At 43.0% G+C, this 17,458-nt stretch overlaps 1 long non-coding RNA gene across 1 annotated transcript; it reads left to right on the top strand.

The window, feature by feature from the left end:
- Positions 1-6,291, top strand: LOC141966530 (uncharacterized). Its single transcript, XR_012634597.1, has 5 exons — positions 1-343; positions 440-513; positions 1,289-1,467; positions 2,320-2,460; positions 4,931-6,291. It is a non-coding gene; the product is annotated as an uncharacterized LOC141966530 (long non-coding RNA).
- The last annotated feature ends 11,167 nt before the right edge of the window (positions 6,292-17,458 follow it).

Raw genomic sequence — 17,458 nt, 5'->3', positions numbered from 1 at the left:
CCCAGAAGGATGGGAGACTGAGCACGATGCTTCCTGTAGCTGGAGTGAGAAGGCTTCGTCAACAGGCTCACCTTGATGGGGTGGCCTGTAGTAAACATCCACCACAAGGTTCTAGGTTGGTAACTATAGTTTCAGGTAGGTTATCCTTCTTCGAGTTGTGATTGCATGGCTGCTGAATGTGCTTGATGATTTTTCTTTCCCAATACTAAATGTGCTGTTGCATTTATTACATACGAAGCTCTCCTTGCACCTTTCTCAACAATGTTGTCCTCCTGGCTATGAAGCATGAATTGAATTCTGTGTGCACGCACACCCTCCAGTGGTTGTTTTACTACAGCACAAGGTTTGAGCTTTTTTATAAAGGACAGTTTTATGTTTCTGTCCACATTCCTGTTATCTCCAGTAAGTTTCTAGCCATTACTGTGTCTTGTTTTCTCAGTCTTACTCTGTCCAGTGACCAGGATGTAACCATGCCAGGAATGTTCAGGTCCTTCAGGTCCTTCAGGGGCTGTGGTGAGTGGTCTGGCAGACACATATGGCTCCATAAAGAAACAAACTCTTTTTTTTTTTTTTTTTTTTTTTTTGTGTGTGAGCAGGGATAGAAACTGGCAGTACACAGCACTCAACCTCACTGCAGTGTTCCAGCTGATGAAACCTCTCTTAGACTGCAATAACTGACAGAAAAAGATTTAACGTCCCTTTCACAAGAACATTTAAACTTTCCTTTAGAATAAAAGCTTATCTACTAATTGGTTTGACCCCTGATTCACCTGTTCAATAAAGAAATTAATCTTTTAGCCATCAGGCTGAGCAATGGTAACTCTCACTGAGAGTGTGAATGAGATTTTGGTTTTTGTTCCTGGGCAACACACTGTTACACTGATCGCAAAACGCCTATGGTACTGTTCCTAAAGGGATTCGTTGTCATAAGTCAAACAGGGTCTTTATTTGAGATTTAAGGGCATTTCAAGGCAAATAGTAATTGAAAAGGAAAACCAGTTGGGCTTGATCATCCATTTAAAGACTATCAGAAAGGATTGATCATTTTCCTGACATTATAATAGCTTGATTTCTGCTGGCTTTACATCTCTTTACATTACTTTTGCATCAATGTCTTCTGAGGTATTATTTCTAGGTTATTTTTTTTTATAAGATTTCGTAGTCTCATACTTGATGACAAGTGTCTGCAAGTCTAAATGGGGTTTTAGATCCCAAGGGGATGCTTGTTAGAAAAGAGTTTATGTGGTGCTATCTCAACTAGAGTATTCACTTCATCTGAATCTTGCAGGAACCTCTGGAGCCTGACATTCACAAGCCTCGCTCTTACCAGTTCATGAGAATGATGTGTGACAGAATTAACCCCTTGATGCTGGAGCTTCTCAAAAGAAGAAAGGATTTATGCTGTCTGTGACGGCAGATCAACAGAGGCAGTAAAGTGTGAAGAGCCGACCTCGGATACAATGCAAGGTCAGTGTATTGCAACACTGGGTTGTGGCAGTTGGGTAAAAAGAGGGAGTAGGTGTGTATGCATGTGTGTGAAGGTGCGTAGTCTCATAGAATATAATCAAAATGAAAAATGTGGCCTTAAAAAAAAGAACCAAAGTGGTTGTTTGGGTTTTTTGTTTGTTAGTTTTGTTGGGTTGTTTGTTTGTTTGTTTTTTTTCCCATTGTCCTGTAGAGAAGTTGGGAGAAGTAGAAGTAGAAGTTGAGAGAAGTTGAAGTAGAGTTTCTTGTAGAAAAAGTATATAGCTGTTTCATATAAGGATAAATAGGGATGTTCACCTTATCTTACCCAAGTCAGAATTAGAGACTAACACAGCTGAAGATCTATTTGTTTGCAACTGAAGAAGAAACAGCCTGCAATATTAAAGTTTTGAAAAGCCGGAAGAAATCAGTAGAGACACAGAGGGTGGGACTGATAGTTTTATACAGCTTCTCAGATTGTAGTTAATCTCATTTGATCTTTGGTAAAGCCAGAAGTTCTCAAGGCCACAGTTACTGGCCTTTAGTACTCAGAGCTCTCCAACCACTCCGAAATATTTTTGTCCTCTTATTTAGAGTTGATCCCCATTCTTTGCTCTGTATTGCATCCATTGGGAGTGGTTAACTTAGAAAACTGATAAATGAAGCAAGCTCTTCCCTGACAATTCTGCAAATGACTTCTGAAAAATCTTGCTCATTAGAAGCCAATCCTAGCAGTTAAGCATGTTTGGGAGCCTACTGTGTGAAGTGATAGAGAAACACAGAGTAGGTCTGGCCCTACAAGTTGTGATTGGTTTCTTTGGTTTAACATCAGCACATCCCTTTCCTGTGAGACAGGTACTGTCTTCCCCAAAACAACCAGCAACAGCGACTCTCCTTGTGGATTTCCCTGAAGGAAAGTGCAGTGTTTCATGAACTGTTACTTTCTCTAAGGCACTGGGTGTGGTTCTCCATTTTCTTTGCAAGACCTTGGAGAAGGTATGTTACATTGGTCTGTGTCTCAGTTTCCCAAGAAAACAATCCATTTAATATTTAATTACTCGAGGCAGGCTCTGATCTAGCAGCACAGCAGGGAAATACCACTTTGTTATTAAGCTGTCCCTTAAGTGTCTCGTGTTGGCCACTGTTGGAGATAGGATGCTAAGACAGGTGCATATTTGCTCTGATCTGCTCTGTTTCTGTGCTCATTTAATGTACCTCACCTAGCAAGTATGATCTTGATGAAGATTTCTCTGTACTTGTGCCATTGACGATTTCTTCAAATAAAACAGAGAGATGCTTCAAAAGCAGTATAGAAAAGCTTACTTCCTCACCTCTTGCGTTAAATAGCAAATAAAAGGGCTGGTTAACAAAGCAACCAGAACAGTTAAGAGCTCATGCTATTGGCAGAGATGGTCTTTACTGCCTGGCATAAACTCACAGTGCTGTGTAAGAAAGTACAATAGCTAATGAAACAGCAGCGACTTTCCAGACCCTAATGTCACTTCTTTTTAATGACTTCCCATTATCTCAAATGCTGCCAAAATTGATGTAAGAAGAGCAAATTTCCCCTAAATAAGGAATCTGAAGGCAACTGGACATGCAAAAAGTCTCCTACCGCTTCCGTACTTGTGCCTTTTCTGCGCCTTGGGACTGAGAGGATTCATGCTCCATGTTCTCCAACCCCAAAGCAGGTGGAAGGCTGGACAAGTGACCCTTCCTAACCTTGTAGCTAGGAACATAAGGGCACAAGGAAGTGTAGGGCGGGTGTGGCCTCTGGTAGAACTTTCAGTGGGGAGTTTAGTGTGTTACAAGAGCTCTCAGCACTGTGTGGATTGTGTCACCTGAGGCAGGCAAAGCTGACCTCTGCTGCCAGCCTGGGCCGGCCATAGCAGCAGTGGCAGACCCTCGTACTCGCTCTCTGGGACAGTCAGTTAGGTTGGAAAGTAGAGTAATATAATACTTGCTTTTGGATTTCACAGTGAAGTATGCAAGCAGCACAACAGAGTCTGCAGAGTCAGCAAGATTAATTTTGTGAGTTATGTGATGCCTGTAAAATTGTGACAGGTGAGCCGAGGGCTTCAAGCCAGTGCGAAGAAGCACTAGTTATTATTGCATTCTGTGTCAAGATGTGAATGAGAACTTCAGACATAGTCTTCCATGTGCTTCCTCTAGCAGTGCATGTGGGTCAGATGGAGGAAGAACCCAAAAGCATATGACTTGGTGTGAAAAGTATTATCGGCTGGTGAGCAGCTAAAGTGACAAAGAAGTCACCTGTGACTTCCTTATCAAAGCGGGCAGAACAATGAACTGTTTTACCAACCGAAAAAGGAACAGGACTAGAAATGTATTGAGGGGCCAAAGTCAGGGAGTGTGGGACTTGTCAGGTTGGCAAAGGGTTTGTGTTCTAACTTTCGGAGAAAAACTCTTTTGCCACCAGACTACTCTGCAAAGCAAAGGTAAGCAGCTGAAGAGAAGTGGAAAACAGAAAAGCAACAGCAAAAGACTGCTGTGAGACAGAGCGTAACAGCAAGGGATGAGGAAAGTTAAATAACGTGAGAAACATAAAGTAAAATGAGTGTAGTGGTCTAGCAGCAGTGGAACCAGAAGCAGATATGGACAGAGAGGGTGGGTGGGAGAAAAGATCAGATGGAGAGTCTACCTGAAAAGACAAGCTTGCCCTTGGTTGTTTCTCTCTTCACTGAGGGTGGGTGAAGGCTTAGGATGACTTTCTGTCTGTTGGTTAAAAGAAGCTACCATTCTTCTTTCCTGGCTCAGGCTTATCTTGAAAATAGGAATTAGCTGGCTAAAAGAGAGTGAGCAGGTCTAGCACAAAGAACCTATAACAGTAGTATTTGTCCTTTTAGCATGGCATGGTATATTTTAGCGCTATCAGCAACCTCTAGTCAGCTATCTTTGGTTAGGGACTTTGGAGTCCTATCCTAGCACAGCCTAGCTGCGAGTGAGACTGTTCATTGCACCTGTAAAAATCATACTTGTGCATTTTACTGTACTTGAACACACATTTTGTTTCCTATTAGTAGCATTATTAGTAAGGTTGAGAGGTCAAAGACTTCCATAAAAGTCATCGCTTGAACTAGTCCTTTAGGTAATAATTAACTGTATGTTCCACTCTTTCTAGGTGGCTGGATGAGCTTTTGAGGCCTGATTATAGAACTGTTGTTAAGTCTCAACAATTATAACTGGGAATAACTAGCAAATATATTTGTAATGCAAAAATGTTCATAAAGATAGGTCCTTATCATAACAAATCGGACATTTAAAATTAGGTGATAGTTTTTACTTTAATCCAGATGTTTCTCGCATCCCTTCTGTAGTGTAGGTAATATCCCCTGTCATCTCAGGTGGGTGTGTGAAGCTATATTCTGTTCATGTAGACAAAAGCTTTGAAACTGGAAAATAAGGAATAACAGCAATTTCAAAAGGGCATTTTTATTTTTCTTTTCAGATCAAAATGGGAGTGATGTTCGGTAAATAAGGTCTTTCACCATACATTGAACAACGAAGATGAAAACTATTAGAGATATGTGTTCCATAGGCACTGTCTATTCTGTGTACTGGATAAAATGGGCCCCTGTGGTAAAAAGTATGTGTGCAATGATGTAATTCAAAATTGTATCCTTCATAGCAAAAAAGGTCCCGATTTAGATGACATGAGCAACCTTTATTTCTGGTATTTTCTAAGTTTCAAATGTTAGACATTGTAAGCATAAGGTTCTTTTCTTCCTTAAATGCTGTTTTTAATGGGTAAATTCTTGGCTTTACAGAAAAGGAAAGTGTCCCTTTGCCCTCTCCCTCCTCAAATCCCATCATCTCAGTATTGATGCCATCAACAATCACCATTAGAAGTGTTATCACTTGAGATAGTCCTTTATGGTAGCCATATAATAGAATTCCCTAGGTAGCCAGACAGTAGAGGAGGGGAAGAGTCTTTGTCTTACTTTCAGTAATTTATGCTTTCAAGAAAGAAATGAAGTTATGGACCAATGAGGAGGGGGATTTGATGTTCTCTTTTCTCCCCCAGTTGAGTCTGTCTTTTGCCTGTAACCATAATGGGTGAGTCATCCTTCTCTGTCCTTATCTCAAATCCCAAGCCTTTTGTTTTACTTCCTCCTTCCCATCCCTGAGGGGGAAGGGGTGAGTGAGCAGCTGCTCAGTTGCCCTCTGAGTGGTGCTTAGTTACCCTCCGGGCTTAAACTACAACACTCCTTTTGTGGCACCCAAGTGGGGCAGGAGGAATTTGAGATAAGGTTAGTAATTGGGAGCGGTAATGGGCAAAACATGGATCAGTGTTATCAGAATAATCAAGAGAATTTCAGTTGTAATTGTGGTGGAGGGACAAGGGTTGAACTGTGTACTTTCATTCAGTATTGTGATGATGTTATTTTAATTTGGGGAGGGGGATTTTTTGTTGATGTGAGTGAAGTTTGTGAAGACTGTGTGATGAACGTGGATTTTAATGATAAATCTTGAAGATGTGATGCACAGAGGCAAGGGAAAGGTTATGTTTAAAATTATTTTTAAAAAATTTTCTTTCATTATATAATTCCTCTAATAGGCACTATATATAATTCATGTAATAGGCATTCTTAATAGGCACTGTAACATTTTCTGAGAAGATTTTAGTTTATGAAGGATCAACATTCAATTTATTCCTTCCCTGCTTAGGTTCACGTAACAAAATGCAGCTCTAGAGAAATGTATGTTTTTAAGTATTTTGGTAACTCAGCATTTTTGCTAACAATAAAAGCTTTACATGTACTCACTTTGAGGGAAAATTATATTCCCTCCACTCCAAATGACAATGGATTCCCTGTGTTTTAACTGAAATGTAAATGAACAGTTGCTGCATTCAAGGTTGTTAACATTAAACCAGCAACTTAAACTGTTCAGTTTTGTTATTTATTAAAATAATATGCAATTATTTTTCCTGCTGTAGTGTGAAAGGCAGAAAGGTAAAGTTCAGCCTCTTTCTGAAGCCACAGTATCATAGACATTGCTCTACAGTTGACTCACATGCTAAGCTCAGTGGGTGTATGTTCCCACTGCAAGACACACACCTGCAGACTCCTGGGCTGGGTTTCCACTTTCCATCCCAGACTGTGCAACACACATACGCCTTCCCATTTTGAGTTCCCTGTTTTTCATTACCCTAACTCATCATCTCCTCCTGATCATGTGTTAAAATCTTTTTGCTGAAAGACCAACAGAAGATCTGCCTGTGCCACGCCTCAACTTTCCACTCTGGGTTACACAACATGCCTCACTCCTTCCCATGCTGATCTTCTTATTCTTTGTAATCTTAACGCCCATCCTAATCCCAACCCACATTCAAATCCTAGCAGATATATGTGGAAGGTATGACTGAAAGACAAGCAGCAGGTCTGCAGTTTTCCATACCAGCCTTCATCTTCCCATTGTGGCTTGTACAACACAGACCACTCCTTCATCTTCCAAGCCTCTTATTTCTTATAGCTTCTCACCAACCATTGAGGCTTTCAGCAGTCCGGATGGATTATGAAATAGTGTATCTCTATGCCACATTCAGAAGAAAAAGAGACCTCCTGAAATTTACCTTGCCGTCTTTGGGGATGAAAGGAAAAAACCCCAACCAAACTGCAGAACAACACATTTGGAAAATATTCTATAAGGCTTTGCAATGTAACACATACCATTAGGTGGTGCAAGCCTAAAACAAGAGAACGGAAGAGGGACAAGAGAGACCCAAACCTACTGTGATCCCAGTCCCTTGGTTTCCAGCACAGGGTTTTGGAGGGGCTTTAATTTTTTCCAGCACTGTAAGTAGCTCTAACCCAAAAATAAAAATAAAAGGTTGTCAGAAATCTAGATTAGTCAGGAGGGAGAAAGGAAAAAAAACCCCACTCCACAAAGAAACTCCACCATTATCACATTCTCCCCAGTGAGGAACTTGGGACACTGACAGTTAGTTGCAGCTCCCTGTTTTATGTTTGAGGAAAACTGTCTTCATTGACCTTAGGACCAGGGGGGCACTGGGAGAGTGAGAAGAACAGCAGAGTTAAAGGGGCACATAACAGGATGTGTGTTTTGAAACTGTATTACTGACACTCTTTCTATAATAGCAATACTAATGTATATTTTCTTTCTTCAATAACTAGATGTGGACTACTAGTAATTATTCCATTAGACTTCACATTTCAGATATACTAATAAGAAATTCTTGACTTTATGTACAAGATTTGTTTCCTTTTCACCCTTTACAGGATTCTGAGCAGAAAAGATTTCTGACCCACACAGCTCTTTCAGCAAGTTATATAGACACATCATTTCAAAGGGCAAACTTTTTTGCCCTCTCATACCCTACATAATGCAATAAAAGCTGTAGCCACAGAGTCTTCTCTTTTTTCCTTCTTGTTTCAAAAAGTTGAGAAGTTGAGAAGAAATGGGCAGATTTTTGCTTATATTTAAAGTTTTCAGGAGAATATTCAAAATGTCTTTTGTATAGGATTAGGCACCCAACATACAAGATGAAACTAAGCTGTCAGTTCCTGTGTTTAGTGACTTAGAAAATTTTTCAAGGCATGCTTGACTGTGTACAGATATAATTTCATCATGAAAATGGGAAGAGACAAGCATTACCCCATCACTGGCTGTTCAAGTAGAATTTAAGATATTTTCTTTCCACTTTTAAAACATACTGCTTTAGGTAAAGCTTACCTTTACAGTCTGGGATAAAAATCACACAAAATATGTTTTTTTCACATTATAGCCCTTTTTTTGTAACTGCCCTAGAAGCACAGAATTCCTTCTTCGCCCCTCTCTTAATAAGAGTACTGGAAAGAGAATGAAATACATCTGCTCATTATTACATGCAACAGCAGTTACCTCAATAACTAGCTGACCTGTACACACACTTTGCATCAGCTGTTTTAGTTGTTACATGGACAACATGGCTTAGAGAAAGAAAAGACATCTTTGTAAACCTTACTCTGGAGACCACCGATTGCTGAATGACCATCCACACTTGAAGAAGCATCACTAAATTTTTATATACCACTTGCAAGTAATCAATAAAAACCCCTTAAAAGTCAATTGTAGGTTAGTAATGCTTTGGTGAAGTTCACTGCTTACCACAGTGACTTTTATCCAGGACTTCCCTTTGGCTTTTCTAACATTTCATTTTTTTTCTGACTACATTAGTGGCTAAGCCATGTAACATAACTAAAAGAAATTGGGAAGGTTATTACAGTTGTGCCTTTTTCTTTCTTTCATGTTAAAAAAAAAGCAGCTGAAAGGTTTTACCCTTTACTTCCTCATCCCTTCCCAGTCCTTTTTCTGACTGTAATATTACAAAGTTAGGTTACATTGGTTTTCCTGGAAAACTCTGTGGACAAGTCTACATGCCCACTGAACTCAGGACAAGACTCACTGGCCATGGAGCTGATGGTGTTGGAAGTGTCTGAGGAGAGAATTCAAGTGGAGTCTGCTTGCTGGGGCATGGTGGGACCTGCACATCTGAGCATGCCTACATATCTTGTTGTCCACGTGGATGGGAAAGCATGACCATGGACTGCTATTTCAGACAAGTTACATAGAGCCCACGGGAATCTGGAGAGCTAGTATATCTGTAGGGAGGACATACAGGCACGAGAATTTCCAAATCTTATTCAAATTTACAATGTGCATGATGATGAGAACACAACTGTGTGTTTGGCGTGCAAACAAACCACCTCCCTCCTTAAGAAGGACACAATAAGCTTAGGAGAGTAGATAACAACCAGTAAGATAATACCGGACACAGTCAATACCCCCAAATACACATCAGGGTAACTGGATCTCAGTAGATGGGCAGGTAGACCCCACTGCATATTGCTTGACCACCAACACATTGCATTGCAGCCGCTATTTTATCCTGATAAAGGAATCTGGAGTGCCTATAGCTCGCTCTGCCATAGAACAAAGCCAGTATCCCACCTCTCCAGGGAATTACTGCCAACAGCTGTTTTTTAATGTGATTTTTCTGTCAATATGCACAAACCCCTCATTTATCTGATTGCCTTCATATGAAGACATGAGGGATAATTTATATTTCGGGTTCAAGAAACCTCACTGGTATCAGCACAGAATTTATGTCTTGTGAATAGATTCCCAATTTTTGGTTTTCCAGTAGGATTCTCCAATGCTCAGCTGCCATTTTTGTCAAGCTTTGTCTGGCAGTGGTCCTTTCAATATATTAATTAAACTGTTTGCCAATCGGCAGCGTGACTGGCTGGGGAGCATCCCAGGGCTGGGGGGAGCCGTGCTGTGCCAGTGCAAGGCCACGCTCTGTTCTCTGGAAGGGACTGCTGATCTGGGGACACTCTTGACAATCTGAGCAACTGCCAGAGGCAAGTTGCTGCCAGCACCAGCCCAGGACTCTCCCCAGCTGGTGTCATTTGAACTCAGAGGGCAACTGAGCACCAGGCAACCACTCACTCACCCCTTCCCCCTCAGGGAAGTCTTCCACAAACTTTCTCCACAGTCCTCCACAAACGTTCTCTGACATGAGTCCTTCCCACGGGCTGCAGCTCTTCCTGAGCTGCTCCAGCGTGGGTCCCTCCCAGGGACAAACTACAACGGTGGGGGCTTCCCAGAGAGTCCCGGCCTTCTCCGGGCACAGCCCCTGCTCTGGTGTGGGGTCCTCCCCGGGCTGCAGGTGGCATCTGCTCCCCCGGTGCCCTCCACGGGTGCAGGGCACAGCTGCCCTCTCCCCACGGGCTGCAGGGGAGTCTTTGTTCCGGCAGAGGGTCTGTACTGGGTCTGGCTGAGCTGGAATTGGTTTTCCCCTACAGCAGCCCTCACAGTGCTGTGGTTTATGCTGGGAGCTGCAGGGTGTTGGCAGCACCCTGGTGCTGTGGCTGCTGCTGAGCAGTGCTCACACAGCACCAAGGCTCTTTCTGACATTTCCCCCCCAGTTGGACAGGGTGGGCAAGATCTTGGGAGGGGACACAGCCAGGACAGCTGACCCGAACCGACCCAAGGGATATTCCAGACCCTGTGACGTCTGCTCAGTATAAAGCTGGGAGAAAGGAGGAAGGGGTGTGTGTGTGTGTGTCACCCTTGGTCCTTCTCCCAAGCATACTGGAGCCCTGCTTCCTGAGAAGGCCAGACGTCGCCTCTTCATGGGAAGTAGAGAATAAATCTGTTTTCTTTTTTTTGCTTCCGTGTGCGGATCTTTGCTTCGCTTCGCTTATATTAAAACTGCTTTTGTTTTACCCACAAGGGTTGGTTTTTATTCTGATCTTATTTTCTTTCCCCTCTTTGCCCTGTTGAGAAAAAAGGGGGAAGGGAGGGGAAGTGCTAGAACAACTTGGTGCGTACCTGGCATTTAGCCAAGGTCAAACCACCACAGGGCTGCAGGGGAGTCTCTGTTCTGGCACACCTCCCCTCCTCATTCTTCACTGAGCTGGGTGTCTGTAGAGGTATTTCCCTCACATCTCACTCCTCCCTCTTCTTCCCCCACCCAGCAGGTTCTTCCCCTCTTAAATACATTATCGCCGAGGTACTACTACTATCGCTGACTTGCTCGGCCTTGGCCAGAGGCAGGTCCAGCCTGGAGCCACAGAAGCTTCGAGAAGCTTTCTCAGGAGCTCCCCCTGTAGCCCTTCTCCTGCTACCAAACCCCTTCAACACACAAACCTGATAGATCTGTGGAGTTTTAAAATCAATACAAGCTGTTGATTCTTGGTTCATTGATTAGAGAGCTGCTGGCATAAGAAACCTTTCAAAACAATCTCTCAGGATGGAATTTCTGTGTAATGATGATGATGCTAACTTGCCGCATCATCTTTAGTATCTCTAGAGGCAGGAAAGCTGAAAGGACATGACTGCTGAGTGACTTGTGTATGTCTGGAGGCGAGATTTCCAGGTGAAGTTGCTGATGAACCATCCATGCTGCACCATTCTTGATCTCCTTAGAATATCTCTGCCTGAAGGAAGCACCTTCCTCAGCCTTAAATTCACTTTAAATACAAGCTAGGAAAAGCATCACCTAGAATAACAACAGTTTTTTAAACTCAATTAATAAGGTTAACGAATTTCAATGCAAATTGCAAAATTCCTTTCAGTTTAAACTAACTCATTAAACTCCCTTTATGTGATAACACTCTCAAGGCTAAATTATTAGTATACAATTTCTTCTGCTGAATCAGTAAGCTGCCACAGAAGTTAAGCTAAATATTTTCACAAAAGGATCCCTCTCTCTGTTTTACACTCCGGAAATTACTGGCCGAGACAAAGCTCACATGCCTGTCTGTGTGACTTCTCTCACTGTCTGTCACAAAGTTAAGGGAGTGTAATGTGAAAAGAAGCATTAGTGAAAGTAGCAGGGAAAAGTACTGGTTGATGATTTATGTCCTTTACACAATAGATGGCTAGAAAGTTCACAAAGTCCCTGTTGCCAGATTGCATTTACCATACACATTAAAATTCATGCTTCAGGTCACATTTTCCTTACAAATGACTGAAACTTGTTCTATAGCCTGTCCAATTCTGCCAATATTAAACAGATGCTATTAGTGTGACATATTCTGTATAAATCTTGCTGTTTTACAAGTTTATATTATGCTGGAATCTTCTGTCTCTTGGTGGCTTTAATCCATTGAGCAGCTACTGTTGTTTTCATCAAGGACATGATGAATCGCTTCCCACCTTTCTAAGAAATTCAGTTCCATACTTGTGGGAAGAGATCAAATAAGATTTATTGCAGTCACTATGTGGCCAAACCATCTGCCTGACTCCAATGATCAGAAAAGCTCCTGGCAGGTCCCTGCAGCAAACCTGCCAAATGTTCAGCAGATAAATGAACAAGGGACATCCTTCTGATCCCCTCTAGGGATACCACTTAGATTAAGGTAAGAGAGAGGCAGGATCTGATGTAAACAAGTGTGGGAAGAAATAGGTAAAGAAGCCAAAGCAATAGGAAAAAAAAATACAAAAAAGAGGTTGAAACCTGAAGTACAGAACTTTTTTCCACCTTCAGCTGCAACCTTTGTATGTGCCATTATATACAGTGACCTTTTTCTTTCAGGCTCCTGCTGCATTTCCAAGTAGGAACTGCAAAGATTACCATCGGTTGGCTACATTTGTTGTACCAGCCTTACATTTCATTTCCTGAATCCTCAACAGTGGTCCATAGCACAGGAGACTGGTATCGCCAGTAACACAATTACATCACAGAAAGGCTAGTCCAAAACTCCAGTCAGTTACTGCTCAGTAAACTGGTCATGTGTAAACTTTGCATTTTGAGGGACATGGAAATCAAAGAAATTCTCCTCTCTATAAGGATTACAACAAACCAATGAGTTCCACGGGCCAGCCACAGTGACTTTCTACTTCCACCCAAACTCCATCTTTCTTTTGGGACTTGTCTCCTGACAAGCTCTTTGACAGCTCTTTGTTCTACCTTAGTGCAAGAAAGTTTGTGGACTCAAAGGCTCAGATTTCTCTCGCGCCTGTGTCTACGTACCTTAGCAAGTCACCCAGTGTAGGAATCCTGTTACTACACTCTTTCACTACCTTCATGGGAAAGGAGTTACGTGGGGGAAGAACAGAGGGGAAGCATTCATTTTCCCTGAAGACAGCAGAACTCAGGGCTGCTCTCCAGTTCAGGTCTTTAGCCAGCTGCATGCAAAACACTGGTAGCAATCAGCACCTAAAAGTTATCAGTTGTCGCCTAAACTATACTGCCTTAGTAGTGAAGAAGTTCTTTGTTCCCTCGTACAAATGCCTTTACAAGAAATGCATCTAGCAGGAGAGGAAAGGAGAGAGTAGGTAAGCATATGCAAGACAGAACCATTTAATGCAAACAGACTACAGGGACAACCAGACTACCAGCTATTTTGGTACCTTGAGAAGCAGCATGCTAATGGTAGAAAAAATTAATGCTTAACTGCAGGTGACCTTGCACAGATGCCAGCTGCTGCCCTTGTGAAAAACAGAGTGAACTGTCACAACCCATTCTCTATGAACAAGACTTTGTGTGCCAGTCAGTGTGTGAGAAACGGAAATGAAAGGTATGAGACTGCTGTACACGGGAACTGCCCAAATGCCAAATGCAGAAACAGGTTAGTAAAAGGTGAATGTAGTGGGGAAATCAGTAGAAGGAGTAAAATGAGAAAATGCGCTGTCTGAAGTTTGCTGTGATGATGTGACATAGGCCTCTAGAGGTAAAAAAAAAGGGGACGGGGGTGGAAAAAAAGAGGGGTTAAAAAAACCAGACATCCAGTGTCTTAAATTAATCTCTGAGTCTTGAAAAACAACTTTCCAAAAACTCAAGCCTTGGATAAAGATTCCAACTGTAGATTCAAAGGATGCAGAAAATTATTCACATCTAAAAAAAGTATCATAATTACCTGGAGTTATAATAAAGTTTCCACAGAAGGATACGCACATACTCACTACCAAGGCAAGTATGTCCACACTGTTTGGCAGACCAGGCTGATGTAAAAGCCACATACCTGGAAATGCTTTCTTTGGCAATATGGAGAAGAACAACTTTGAACCTTGATGTCTTGTACCATGCCTGGCCCATCTCCCAGTGACCTTCCCTAGGGTTGTCTCAGAGATTTAGTCCTTGTCCTTCTAAAACTACTTTCTTCTTCCTTCATTGAACTGTCGTCTGTGGCATGTATGCTTTGGAAGACCTGAGTTTTACCCATAGAAAATCAAGTTTAAAATGTGTTCACTTTGACCAAATAAAATGAAGGCTTTCTTCTGCAGTGCAATAATAGTACTCCATGTCCTGATAACTCACTTCAGGTGGTGGTTATTATTCCAGAGTTTAACAACAACAACAACAACATAAGAAAATAAAGAACAAAAAAAAAGAAAAAAGTTACTAGTTGGTGCTAAGTTACTGTTGGACTAACACAGGCTAAAGATGGCAGAAAAAATTCCTTGTTAGGGTAAAGAGGGGGGAAAAACCCCACAAATCAAACCAAACCATGTCATCCTCTTACCTCCCCTGTACCTCGAGAGAGATTCCAAGCCTTTGGTTTCCTGCCTGAGAGACTTGCGACCATTAAGTCTCTTTTCCCCATAGCTCTCTTACTGCAGTTTAGAGGTGCTGTGTCAGTGTGAGTAACCAGGTTACAAAGATCGCTCTTCCACACAGAAATGCCCTTGCCCTACACACCGTGACTGTCAGCTTGGGCTTTTTGTGCAAATGCTTTTGGCATGGAGCGGTAACTCCTAGCTGCTGTTCCGACGACGGATTTAACTGATGGCTTTCTTCATTTCTTCACTGCAAAGGGCCCCCCGGGTTGGTCCCCAGAGTTTCAGATAGTAACAGCAGGTTAGAAATTGAGAATGTCACTAGGTTCTTGGACTGAAGGAGAGGCCTGGTGTCGTGGCCTGGTTTAGGACCAGCCCTCAGGATTTCTGGATTCTGATTTGTGCTTGGCCCCTGATGCAGCGTGCAGTGTGCAGGTCACTCCTGAGGGCTGCAGTTACAGCTCTGGTCAAAGTCAGCATGGTCAGCATCCCTCAGTCAGGCTCTGCACGCTCTGGAGGCATGTTCTGCTCTGTCTCACGACCGGACAGGAGGTGTGTGTGCCATGTTTCTGCTTCTGAATGGGATGTGGGAGAGAGGCAAGTCACCATCGGCCTGTCAGCTCTGCGCAGGCCCGGAGAAGGAGCAAGGCTTTGATGAGAAACAGGCCTTGGGAGAAAGATCAGAACCTGCCAGGCTGCGCTAAGGTGGCAGGGCAAAACAACGGAGAGCTGCAATGCTGAGCTGTGGAAAAGCAGCAAGATGTCTGAGACAGGGCTTATGGACGGTGCAGCTACTAAGACGGGCGCAAGATATAATGATTCTGTTCAACAGTTCTCTGTCAGGGAAGGCAGCCGCTCTGCCGGCAACCCGACTGGAGAAGAGCTCGACCTTGACAAGATTCCGGTGTGCCCTTGAGAAGACGAGACAGACAGAGGGAAGAATGTTGCAAACAAGTCTGAGGAAGTAAGGGGAACACAGATGTTAGCAACTAACCACCAATGTATTTGTGAAAAACAACTGTATAACCAATAGTCTTTTGCCAGGGTAGCAGAGAGATATTATAAAAAGGCAGATAACAAACGGGGGGGGGTGTGTGTGTGTGTGTGTGTGTTTTCGCCTGGCCTGCCAACTTAAGTGAAAATGGTCTCCCGTCGTTTTTTGACTGTCTCTACCACGACGACAGTTCTCCACTTGCTACAGGAATCTAAAGCAAGCTCTACTGCAAAGCAAGCGTTCCTGTTACCAGTTTGGAAGAAATCAATGTACCATACAATGAAATGTTTACCTTCAGATACTGGAAAGCAAAGAGCAAACACAACTTCTGAGCCCTTCTATAGTATTTTGGTGACAGCTATGTGCACAGGTCAATTTCCCTTCTCATATTGAAATTTATAGTGGATGAATGAGGTAACTATAAAGAATTGAGATGAGGTAGAGATGGATGGCACATTTCAATGCTTAAATACTTTACTGGACTGGGACTCTATGTTTCTGAACTCTCTAGCCGATAGTCCTTCTTCCTGCAGTCTCGGCTCGGAGACCCTCCAGACACTTTGACAGGAAAATTTCACGTTAAACACTAGTATTTTAAACTCTTTTCTTCAAATTAGCTCTCACTTCCATCCTCCCTCTGGTATCCTGCAGGGAGCATGCTCTGAGAGCAACTCAACTGACCGACATTTCAAACCCATTCCAAGGTGAGCAGGGTCTACCTGAAGCACCATTAGTTTTTAGGGGTACATATGGTAAGAGAATCCCATTTTAAAGTGAGAAAACTGTGGTGTAGTTGAGAGGAAAGCAGACAAATTGAAACCTGTCATGCAGATACTGGGAAGTTAGGTGAGAAGAGTCAGGTGCCCTTGTTACTGAAATGACAGGGAGAAAGATACCTGGAAATGTGAGAAATAAAATCCAGCACGTTTTTCTTTAGCTCTTTTGTTAGAGCCAGTTTTTAAAATAAGAGCTGTCTGCGGAACAGATGTGTTTTTCGTGATTTACGTTCTGAATATTTATTTATCTTCACACTAATAAGAGGGCGGCTAAAACCAAATCTTCATTCCAATTTTTTTATTTTCTTGCCAAATGCCTTTTAATTCTCTTCTCTTGAATATTCTGTTGGTCGCTTAGTGCTTCCGTGGCTGTTCTTCTGGTTACCCTGGAGCACTCTCTTCTGCGCTGCTCTCACTCTCTAGTCTCAGTTCTTATTGTGTGAAGTACCGGACATTTGCATGACTCTGTGCTGATTATCCCTGGACAACGCTCGCTAACCTGGAAAGATGTCAGTGGGTTTTAGAATTACAGACATATCAGGAGCATTTAGTTACACCCACAAAGTGGCACTGTGTGACCGTAGGACGGTTGTAATGGTAGGGTGTTTTTTAAACAGCCCCACATCTGCTCCCTAGCCCCTCCACCATCCAGGCGGGGCAGCTTCCCCCCCCCACCCCACCCCCCACCCCCCCCCCTTCAGACACTGGGGTCCCCTTGGGGAGGGGGGGAGGCACATGCTAATGACACAGGATGGACACAGGTCAATGTGGGATGGACACGGGACAGACGGGGGATGGGGAGGGGATGGACATGTGTCAACATGGGATGGACACGAGATGGACAGAGGACAGACACGGGATGGACACAGATCAACATGGGATAGACACAGGGTGGACAGAGCATAGGATGGACATGGGTTAACATGAGATGGACACAGAACAGCAGATGGACACAGGATGGACAGATTGACACAGGGTCAACATGGGATGAACACGGGATGGGCATGGGATGGAGACGCATCAACATGTGGAGGACATGGGTATACATGAGATGGACACATGATAGACACGGGATGGGCATGGGATAGACATGGATCAAGATGGGACTGAGCTGGTGCTGACATGGGATTAAAAAGTGACCAATATGTGATGGAGACGGGGTCCACAGGGGATTGACATGGGAATGACACGCAAG

The sequence above is a fragment of the Athene noctua genome, chromosome 15 (assembly GCF_965140245.1).
Source record: "Athene noctua chromosome 15, bAthNoc1.hap1.1, whole genome shotgun sequence".
NCBI lineage: Eukaryota > Metazoa > Chordata > Aves > Strigiformes > Strigidae > Athene > Athene noctua.
Note: the sequence above shows the minus strand (reverse complement) of the source record. Positions and strands in the feature narration are given on the sequence as shown.